This window comes from Varanus komodoensis, unplaced genomic scaffold, assembly GCF_004798865.1.
Source record: "Varanus komodoensis strain SLA01 unplaced genomic scaffold, ASM479886v1 scaffold3, whole genome shotgun sequence".
Taxonomy (NCBI): Eukaryota; Metazoa; Chordata; class Lepidosauria; order Squamata; family Varanidae; genus Varanus; species Varanus komodoensis.
The window spans coordinates 5873029-5885357 of NW_025335761.1; positions in this window are offsets into that span (position 1 = coordinate 5873029).

The following is a 12329-nucleotide window of genomic DNA, read 5'->3' on the forward strand; positions in this document are numbered from 1 at the left end:
AGCAACTGCCAGGTGGGGTCTGACCACTCACCACCCTGCAGGTCAATAACATAATGGTATAACATGGGGAGAGAGACCTTCACATGCACCCCTCCTAGAGCTGTACAACTCCAAGTTGGTAGAAGAGTTGGTCTCAGAGCAACCCATATCTCCACAGTGGCCTGCAAAATCCTTAGCATGAAGCTTCCAGAATTTCCAATCACTACAAAAGTACCCATGGATGCTCACCATTCCAAACCCAAACTGAATTATCCCCTACCTGCCCAATGTTTTTGAATAAATGAAGGGGTAGAATCCATCCCTCTGGCATTCACAGACTACCTTTGCTGCTCAGCTGGTCCTGCAAAGAAGGTCAGGCTGAGGGTCAGGCTGAAGTCCATGCCTGCTTGCAGAATGACAGTTGTGCAAACGGCAACCTTCTTCCACATCAGGTGCAATCACAAAAGAGGTGTTGCTCATGCAATGGTAAAGCGGGGCTCTCTTCCTGGCATACTCCACTTGGCCCAGAAGGCCCTGAAGAGGGCGTCTACTTGTGCAGCAGGTGGGGATTGATTCCTGGGGAGTGTCCTGTGACTGCTGGCCTCACTTACCAGGAACCTGGATGCAAGAGCTGCTGCAAAGTGAACTGGAGTTCTGGGAAATGAGCTCTGGGAACCTGATGGCTTCTCACATATCCCTAGCCTGTAACACTATTCATCCCATTTAACAATGTGAAGTAGGCAAAATAAATCAACAACCTCTGGCCGATCAGGTTGCCTGCATTGGCTGCATTCACACAGCATCACAAGCAACCTTCCATGGTTACCATGGTTTACAGTTTTTTACCATGATCTGATCATCGATCAAATGGTTTCTAGTGTATTATAGCTTTTATCCTCTCTACTCAGTGTTCTCACTGTTGTCATATATTCCAGCAGCCACTGTGCCTGGAATTAAATCCCAACATGCATAATTCCCTACCTATGTCATTTCCCTCTCCCTCATTGGTCCACTCAACTAGGAAACTCATCTTCAGAGACAAAACATAATGGCATAGCTGAGTCTTTCAACTGGAAGATTCCTGGTTAAGTCACTGCCTGCCTTCTCCTTAAGGAAGTAGTTGTGGCCTTGTCCTCATCAGAATCCTCTGCTGGATGCTGGAAGGCCTATGGGAAAGAAGGATCATGACATTGCCTTACCTCAAATAGCATGAGGTAAGGTAAATAGCCTTACCTCAAATAGCATATACAATCTGTGTAGAGGGTTGAAATAGTTATGGGTCCAGATAGATATTATCCTAATCTGTACCTAGCATCCCAGCCACGCCATTTTTTCTTAAAAGCACACCCTCACAATCCGCAGAAGAATTTCAATCTCGATAGGGCTCCCTGTGCTTACTGCAGAGGAAAAAAAGCTTTAAAAATGCTGCTAGATACAGATTTAAAATAATGTCTGATTTGTCTCTAGGAAGCGGCTTCTTCACATGTAAGGCAGTTTGCCCAGCAACTGCAGTGTGCACTCTGACAGGAACTGGTTTTCCAGGGTTTCCCACAGAAGCTTTTCATTTTTCTGCTGCCCATTTTTTTTTAAACTGGAGACACAGGAGACTGTTCCTGAGACCTCCTGGATTCAAAGCTCGAAGCAATTACCTCCTGACATTAAACCATTTAAGACCTTTTGGTTTAAGGAGGGATCACTAAAGGAGGCACAATAGAAATGTGTACAATTACAATGGTGTGGAATCATCAAAGCCAGAAAAAAATCTTTTCTATTCCCATAATACACGAACTGGGATAACATAATAAAACTGATTGGCAAGGTATTCAGGAGAGACAAAAAGATAGTATTTCTTCACAAAGGACATAATTTGGTTATGATCTGATACCACAAAATGATGTCCACTAGTTTCAAAAGATTTAAAAGGGGATTAGTAGACGTTTTTGATCTTTTGTACATGTTGCAAGTAGGCACTTAAGAGATGGGTAGATATTTGCAACAAAAAGAGCCAGGGCTTCTTTCTTTATTATTATTTAATTAATGCAGTGAAACAGAAAGGGACAGATTCATCCAAGCCAGGCTTTGAGTGCTTTGCTCTTAAAAGTCTAGCTTTGAATGCCTGTGCAGGCAACTCTGTTAGAGCTGAATTAGTTCTGATGAAAACTTTGTTTTTCCTGGACAAGATCCTCATTTCTAACAGCCATACAGCAACCAGGAACATCCTTTCCAAGCTGGACTTATCTGTACCTAAAGACTCTGGCAGATCCAAATGGGAAAGAATTTCAGTTCATTTCATTCTTAGAATACTTTACTAAAATCTTCCAAGTTCATATGTGAGAGGGAAAGGACATGAGAATTTAAAAAAAATGAAAGTAGGAATTAGCTAAACAGACAGATTCACCCATCCTGACAAGCAGACATGTGCAAAATGTTCCAGGGTGTCCAAAGTTCCTGCAGCTGCCTTCTCTGCCTCCCCTAAGGGCCAATTAAATCTGTCCAGGCCGAGAGCAGGAGGATTCCATGTCAGTAAAAGGTACTCCAGTTCTTTGGTGTGGCAAAGATGGGAGTCACAGGTCCCTGAATAGCTGTCAGGAACATCAGCGTCTGCTGGCAGGGCTGCTGTGACCACTATTTCTTTCTGCAGAATGACTCCCTGAAATAATAAGCAGTCATGATAGCATTGCTCCAAAGCTTCGTGGAGTAAAAAAATGGATGTTTCTCAAATGATCCCAGTTCCAGTTATGGTTTTAAGATTGCTTCTTTTGCTTTGTTATGTTTATATTTGATTATGATTCTTGTTTTTTGAACTTCTTGCCAACTCTGCTGATTTAAAAAAGGGGATATAAATCTATATGAACTAAATGAAATGTTGATGAATACATAACATTGTTTTTAGTCATCCTTGTGCTTGCTTTGTTTTGTCTTGTCTTTACAAGTAATTTTTAGTGCAACATTATCACCATAATCTAGTGCAAGCCATGTTTGGATGCCAGAAAGTACTTCCTGACGGTTAGGACACCAAGGGTATGGAATGGGCTTCCATGGGAGGTAGTTGAAGCCCCATCGGTAAGGGTCTTCAAGGATAGGCTAGACATACACATGGAAGGCATGACATAAGCAGAGCTGGGGGTCAGACTAGATGTCCCGGAAGTCCCCTTCTGACTGTTTCTATGTTTGTGCATAGGGAGTGAATCCCTGGACTGACTTTTCTCAAACAGGTATGTTCTAGTAGTGTTGGACTATGACTACATCTGCCCAAGCAAGCATGGCCAAATTAGCTGGGCATCATATAGCTGCAATCTCACATGTGTGGAGAATGCCCAGTTGGACTGGCTGGCCTAGCTAGATTGAAGTCACATGTCAAAATGGCTGCTAAAAATTTCTACAGCCTCATTCAACGGTCTGGACCATGTGCATTTAACCATTTAAAAATACTGAAGTCCTGCTAATTGCTTGTTGAAAAGGAGGAACAGGAAGCTTGATAGGAATCTTCAGTTCCTTCTTTCCGATCAAAAAACCATTCTATAAAGCCTATTCCTTTTTGTTTTCTCACCTTGTCTAACGACTATCAGACCCCAGCAGAGAGTTGTGTGGCAATAACGTCCCCAGCTGGACACATAAAGAAGCATTAATAAAAAGTACATTTTAAATGGTCACAGAGAATGGGCCTTGTCAAACATTTGGAAACATAGCGAACATTTTCCAAGGGAAGAGAGATATGTTATAAAACCAGCAACAACCCTGATGGTAGAAGTTATATGCAGATTAGCTGCACTTTTATTTCAATATAACAAGAGGAAAAAATAATATGGATATTGATTATTGTTGTGCCAGCAGAGACGAGGCACTTTATCAGCAAACTAGAAACCAGGGAGGGAGAAATATTCCAAGGTATCTTTGTCTTCAGCCACCAGATTTGAAAGTGCTGGTAATCAAACCTCCATTCAAGTCCTCTTTCAGATAAGGGGCAGAGGTTAGCCAGATATATTTGGGTTGCTTTGTGGAGCTCAACAACGGAGCAGCAGCACTAACCTTTCACTCAAAATAGCACAGACCTTTCCATATAACAATATATTATCCAGGCAGGCCTTTCTAGCACACTAAATCCCGGTTTGTTTCATTACATCTGATCCTGAGGTAAACTGGTGAGGGGCACATTCGTTCTTGTGTTCAATTAAGTTGATTCTGCAGCAATCCCAGAGGTTAAAACCACTTTTATTACCTTTGGCTGGGACAATTTTATTTAATATTAAGGGGCACAACACTAAATACACTGAGTCAGCAAAGGCAAACACACAAACAAGCACACAACAGAGTAGGTTCACAGGGCTGTTTGTATAGGACCCTGAAAGTCACACCTTTATCTTAAGATCTGTTAAACTCCTCTGCAATGTTTTTATTTATTTTATTTTGTCAGAAGATGCAGAAAAGACAAAAGCCATGGGTATACTCAATAATGTATTGAGGTGCCCTAAACATGTTGAGCTTGTGCTCTTCCTTGGTGTCAGAAACTATGAAGATACAAAAGAGTTGCTTTTAACTTTAATAACTTTTAAAAGGCATCTTTTGGCTCAAATGAGGGAAAAATCATAAATAAAAACTATATCTAGTAAGGATGTTGCTCAGCATTTTTGAGGGGGTTTACCATAGGAAGAAAACCAACTTGAAACATATAGGGTATATGTAATTCCTCAGTACTAAAAAGAAGAAGGGATGGGGGACAAAGACCGAACTGCAATTGGGTGCCCAATGATCTCAATTGCAATTGACTCTATCCAGCTTCACTTCTCTTGGGTTGTCCTACAATTAATTTTGAATACATAGATGAATTTAGTTGGCTTGTTGTCCCTTTTCTTTTCACACACTAACTTATGATAGTACTGTGGCTAAATACACTGGTGTAGATCGGGTTCAGACATAGGGTCTATATAGTCCAGTTCTCTATCTCCATCCAGGTGTCCAGGACTTGCAAATGGACCATGATCTGGTGTTACTATTTGGTATTCTGAGGTATTTTGATGTGTCTACAGTGTTTCTCTCTAGAGTATAGTGAGTTGCTTTCAGACTTAAAGGTTGCTTGCCACCATATTCTGCAGTCTTGCTGGATTATTGCTTTTTTGCAATAAAGTTAATTAAAATGGTGGTTCTACAGAGGACTTAATATAGTGCTGTATTTTCTATCCCCACAACCAATTTACTTCCACAAGTTTTACTCAGATATCAGGCCCATTCAGCCAAGATCTCCTTCACCATTTCATAAAACCATCCAGTTTGCAGCTTCTGCCTATTTTATAGCTTCCAGCTGAATGCACCACAGGGTGACTAGTTAATCACCTATTGCTTGCTTTTATTACCCCATTATGGTCAGTTCTTATGGTTGGGAGACAATGCTGTATTTGGTAGTTTCCTCTCATCATTTTGGTTTCTTTCTTTCACACACAGCTAAATAGACCCTCCCATAAAAAAGAAAAAGAAAAAAGCTGGCAATTATAGAGTCCTGCCCCACCACAGGAATAGGAATAAAGGGACAATTAAGAAGGCTACTCAAGGGGCATTTAACAGTCTGCTCATCAGTAATCCCACAGCAATGTTCAACAAGAAGCAATAATAGAAAGGGAGAGAATCCAAGCAGGAAGCCCTTGCAAGGAGGATTTTGAAGAGTCTTCCTATTGTTGTTCACTTTTAGATCAGAATTAAAGAGAATCCTATTTAATTTGGCTAACTCAGAATATTGTCTTTTAATAAAGTAGCAATTGCTGCTGCTTTTCAACTTGGCTTTGAACCCTTAAGTCCAATGGTTTCATTGGTAGGTTATTTCAGTTAAACTCTCAGGTCAATAGAAATAAGTTATAGTATGTCCAGTAGAACTGAGTCTAAACAATCTTTGAAGTGATTTTCAGAGATTTCTCAGGGGTGGAAGGACCCTACTGCTTCTCCATTCCCATATTTGAAAGGATTTGTCCCAGTCTTCTTTCCAGAGGAAGAAGATAACTCTGGGAACTAGCAAGATGAAATTGGCGAAACCAGTTGGTAGTGGGGAAGTGAGGGGCACCCTTAGAAAGCCCGACCACATCCTACACAGCCTCCCTGCATTTGGCATGGTAGCCCACCCTCACTCTGATTCAGCAGTATAAGAACAGCCAATTGCCTATCTGGACTGAGTTGTAGATGTTTCTCACAACAGATCAACCAAAAGATAGAGATATTCCTGGTCAATCTGGGCATGGAATCTATGCTCTCTATGGTTACACTCCCCATAAAGACTTAACTTTGCAGTTTGGCTGCACTCCTGGATTTATGCCTGAACCTTGATGCCTAGGATTCTCCTCCTATTTCTAGACATGTCTGGTCTGGGCATGGCCAGACATGCCTTGGTTACATTCTCCTTAGATCTTTGGAAACTGTTCAGGAGTATCACCTGCAGCCAGACTGTTAGAACTTTTGTACCTGGAGTTGATAAGTGGCTTTTAATCCATTGTATTTACTTTCCATTTTACTATAACCTTGAGATCCAAGAGATGCACAAGACATGGCACTGGAGGATAGCGCAATAACAAACACACAGGTAGAATTTCACTTTCATAATTAAACACCATGTTTTCCCTTCTCTTAAAAACCAAAACCCTCCTTGAAATTGTTGGTTAGAAACAAAAGTAAATGGATTGGTCACATTGTCTAAATCACTCTTGAATAGCCATGAGTAATCAATGCCAAGTGCTCAAGGTAGAAAAGCCTTTAAACAGGACAGGTTATAGGAGTAAACAGGACCTGACTCCTTGGTTAAAAATTCAGCTTCACAGTTTCTGGGAAAACATCAAAGTGCTGCTTATAACCTATAAAGCCTTATATGGTTTGGATCATGCGTGTGAAAAAATAGCAGAACAGCAAAAAAGCTTTCCTAGGTTTTAAGCTCTTTGGGGAAGATTGTTCTTTTCAAACTGCCATTATCAGAATCATGTTTGGTGGGGGCATAAGAGAGAACTTGCTTATTAACTTCTCCCAGAGTCCAAAGCTGCCGTAGAGAGGCAATGCTGATGCTCTTTCTCTTTTTCTTCTGCTGGAAAGGATATCTATCTATCTATCTATCTATCTATCTATCTATCTATCTATCTATCTATCATCTTCAGCCAGACTCTTGGCATAGGAGCAGGTTCATGCACAGTTTTAGTTGGGTTAAAAATACAATAAGGTATTTTTAATTGGGAATTTCCTGGGGTCACCCTTCATTCTGTCTGCATCTGTTTCTGCTTCATCTGTATTTTCTTTCTTTCTTTCTTTCTTTCTTTCTTTCTTTCTTTCTTTCTTTCTCTCTCTCTCTCTCTCTCTCTCTCTCTCTCTCTCTCTCTCTCTCTCTTTCTTGTAGGATATGAAATAAAATAAATACATAAATTAAATTGTGGCATTTGGATCTCGCATTCTTTTTCACTCCGAGAGCTGGAGACCCCCACTACTGGCACAACATTAACTGCATACTAGTACAAAGTGGTATGACCACAATAGTCAGTATTGCTGCAGTTCAGCAGACATTTCAGAAATGGACAGACCTTCCTGCACTTACTATTTTGCCACCTATATCCATCCACATATTGGGATAAGATAGAATGAACAGCAGAACATCTCCCAGGGAGCATTATGCCTGAGTGAGCAGGGACTTTGGAAGCAGGTGTCCATGGTACATGCGCTTTAGTGAACATGCTGAACTTGACTTGTGGAACATTTGTCAAAATGGTTGTCCTGTCCTTTACACACTGCATAACACTGGCTGTAGAATGCAGGTGTCACTAAGGTGTTATTCTTTGTCCCTCATGTAAACACACAACACTGTCAAGAATATACATTTTATTCTTGGTTAGCTGAACTTGTAACTGAATATTTTGGATGACCTGGAGATGACTCTAGTAAAAAGATTGATTTGTGCATCCCAGAGAAACAAAACATTCTGTTCTCACAGGCAGGAGAACTGTTATCCCCACATAACTTGCAACATCCTTCTCCAGCCTGGCTCCTTGCAGAAGTTTGGGGCTTCAACCCCCAGTATCCATGGGAGCTGAAATGCAAAACATCTGGAGGGAATCAAGCTGGGGAAGATTGTCATACTATATAAGAGGCCAGGGAAACCTTTTTGACCTAAGGGCCAAATTGGTTCCATGCAAGCATATCAGGGGCTGTAGCCATGAGTACTACAACACTCCCAGCTGGTACAGCCACCCCACTGCTAGCATGCAATCCCAGTGTGATTTCCCAGACCCAGTATCTCTCTCTCTTTCTCTCTCTCTCTCATCACAAAGCCTTCATTTATGCCAATGATATAATTTTAAAAGGGACTGCAGGTGGCGCAGTGGTTTAAACTGCTGTGCTGGTAGATCAAAAGGTTGCCAGTTTGAATCTGTACAATGGGGTTAGTTCCCATTGCTCTGTCCCAGCTCCTGCCAACCTTGCAGTTCGAAAGCATGCAAATGCAAGTAGATAAAAAGGTACCCCTTCGGAGGGCAGGTAATAGTGTTCCGTGCACTTCGGTGTTTAGTCACGCCGGCCACATGACCACGCAGACTGTCTGTGGACAAATGCTGGCTCCCTCGGCTAGGAAACGGAGATGAGCACCGCCCCCTAGAGTCAGGCATGACTGGACTTAATGTCAAGGGGAAACCTTTACCTTATAATTTTAAAAACCTGATTGCAATGAATGCATTGTTGCAACAAGGCAGTTGAACCCCTGGGGAAGTGAAAGCTCTCCTTTCTCTTCTAAGCAGCAGCTCCCTGAAAATGTTCCCAAGCTGCCATGAAGCTTTTATAAGAAGGAATGCACAACAGTGCACAACATTCGGTGCACTGAAGAAGGGGTGACTGGGGAGTTTCAGCACTGGTGAGGGGAGAGTTAGATCTTCTGTCTCCAGCAGCAAACCACCCACCCCCCCGCAAATGCATCCTACTCAGCAATGCAATTTTTAAAAGCCTTATTGCAGTGTGAGACACAGGAGAGGAAATCCTTTATCTCTGCTCTGTGCTTTCCCCAACTAGAGAGGAGTCAGCTGGGAAGCTGGTGGGCCAAGTGGCTCCAGAAGTTCCCCATCCCATTCATAGAATATGAACATGCATAGAAGTATTTGACTGAGATCCATTCAAACTAGAATATCTGTGCATCTCTGTAGCAATGCAAGACATCCCTGCCCAGGGCAGACTAATCACCTCTGCACAGTCCTCATTATATAGTGCTGCAAACTAGGCTGGAATTCAATGAAATTGCCCAGTATTCAGGTCATTTTCATGGGTAGGGGAAAGAAGTAGGAACCTATCTGATGCAAACAAGTAAATAAAGGTACTGCAATTTACTTTTTGCTGTTTCATGGCATCTGGGGGTGCTGTGTAACAATATACCCGATGGACAAGTCCATTTAGGTTGACAGAAACTAATCACATTTTCTCAAATTGCATTTCTTGTCTTAACAATAGTGGAATTAGCAAGCAACTGGTGCGGTGACATAGCATGCCCAACAGGGTCTTTACTTCATCTGAGAAAGGAAGTACACTTGCTTCTGGGTGGGTGGTATTTAGGGAGAGCAGATAAATTTTCCTCCATTCTTGATTCATTCCATGGGGTCTGTGGATGCTTCTTATGTCTGAAAGAAGAGCTATTTTTATTTAGCTATCTAAAGTGCAGATCAAGGGAGATTAGAGCAGAACTGATTAAAATCCTTCCTTGGTCATGAACTTACCCAGGCAAGCCCTTCTCTTTTCGTCTTTGGCCTGTATTATTAATGATCTACTGGGGAGGTAAATGTACTATCACTGGCAGAAGAAAGTGCTATGAAGATCCTGGATATTATTAATAGTTTCCATGATAGCAAAATAATCTATGTGTTCAGAGACAGCCAGCCTGTGTAAACCAGATTCTGGGGTCAAGCAACACAGGAAGGTTGTTTTATGCATGTTTGCTGGTGGATTTCATGGCAATATTCAGCTGGATCCTGCTGGAAACAGAATGGTATATGAACTTTGGGCACATCACTTATGTTCTTCATCTAAAAAGCCACTACTAGGGATGTGTGAGAGTTTTATTTGAATTTGTTTTGCAGCAGGAACAGTAAAAGTTGTTTGGATAAGAATTTGCCAAAATTCACGATTTTCTCCATAGGTGAGACAAACAAAAATTGAGATGTAAAAGAGGAAGTGGGAGAAACCAAACCTGATGCAAGCATCCATCAAGTGGATCAAGATGGACCTTGGTAACCAAGACTTGACCCCCTGTGTATTCAACCATGTTAGTGCTGCATTAGAATCCCCGCCTCTTTTGTTCTGAGAGGATCCTCATCCTTAGGAACTGAATGGCAGGCAGGTACAACATAGTCTTTCTCATACTGTGAATACCTGTACCTGTTGAATTTTGCCAGAGCAGATGACTGAGTAATTCCTTTCAGTTCATTCTCCTAAGCATCATATTTATTTATGTTTGGGACAGAAGAACCTTGAGATTTGTAGGGGGAAAGTTGATGTGGAATAAAGATACATTGATTGTCACCCAGCCCTAACATTACCCAGGAGCCACAGCATGGTTTCTTTAATTCCCCCCTATGACAGTGTATTTTCCTTCCTCAGAGAATTTTGCCCCACAATACAGTGGTGCATTTCTTGAAAATTTTAACCCACTTTGGGAATTTCCATCAGCACGCCAAGATCAACTGCTTGCCAGCACATTTGGCACAGTGTAAGTTAGCAAAAAAGCTGGAGTGAAGCCTTCATAAAGAGATATGCATTTATACATTGAAAATGTCAACAGACACACGAAAAGAAATATGAGCTTGATGCAGTGGTAACATCAAGTTTAGATCACTGGAAAAATAATAGCAGCCACCATGATGACACAACCAAGTTTCCTTTCCTGCAGTTGTAATTACCGTCTTCCCTATTATAATATGAACATACCAACTTAGTCAAAGTATTCAAATGGCACTGAATGGCATATTCATATACTCAAATTATTCCTATTGTAAGAGACATCGACTTGGTTCACACGTCATGGCAAACTGTGTGGCAAGTGGATTTTTGCTCAAAAGGATCAGACAATCAGACAATTCCATGGTTCTCTGGGCAACGTGGTTGCCATATTCCTTGCTCCCGCTTCCCACCCTTATCATGCATTCTGGTAGCCCCTTACTCTATTGCTCCTTATGGACCACAGCTGTGGAAGTTACCACTGAATATAGGAGGAGCCAGAAAGACTAACTAAATGTACAAATCCATAGTCCCTCTTTATCTGTGAGGCCATTTTGGCATGCAGAATCTGGATGAATTTGGTGATGAGCAGTGACTTCCTACAATGGTTTGAAGGAATTGCTTTTTTCTTTTCTTCGGGTTCATTGGTGTTGTTTGTGATTCCTATAAATGATAAGTTTCAGCAATAAAACTGCCAAATAGCTAGGGTGGAGTTTGTACATGTGCATATGGATGTAATTCCTGCACAGTAACCTACATCTCAAAATCGTTGGAAGAGAAAACTATGAATGCAGAGACCTTTTGGGATTCTCCTGCTTGCTTTAGTGCTAATCTGTGTCCTTCATAGGTTTCTACAGTTCTATATCAGTTTGCATTCCTATCCTTTACTGCCTGTCATTTCCCTGACAACTCAACCATTATATGAATTTCTTCCAGAGGCAAAATGGTACCTTCTCTGCAATGCATTTTATACATGGATCTCCTCATCTAATGTACAAAATGTCAAAATATATATTATATTAGCTGTAGTGAAGGTGTTGGACCTGAAAGTATTTCAGCAGCAAGTTTGACAAGTTGAAAGTTTATTAAAGCAAGTTTGTGTATGACAAAAAGAGTTAATTCCTGCTTTTCTGTCTGGGCCTTTTTCTTGAGTCTGCTTTGTGAATTCCATCTTCCAGTGGGTTTTCTTTCTCAAAACAGAGCTGTTAACATGGATTAGCAGCTGAAATTCTGGAGTAATACTGTTGCAAAGAATTTTGATGAAACACCCTGTTCATTTCTCAGTCTGTACATAATGTATGTTCCCCGACTGTATAAGAAAATGCATTTCATTCCACATTGCCTTATTTATATCAGGAAAAACATGTGCCAGCATATAGGAACTGAAAGGATAGATGAAGTTTAAATCTTGACATTCTCTCTCTTTTCCTTCTGTATAGCACTGATAACTTTGATGCAGCTTCATTGAAAACAGTTTTGACACAGGGCCTTAAAACCTAGGAAGAGCATTGCTGGATCAAACCAGGGGTCCATCTAACCCAGTGTTCTGTTCGTACAATGATCAACCCATTGTCTGTTGGAAACACGCAAATAGTACATGAGTGAATAGCTCCTTCCAGATCATTATCCAAGCAACTGGTATA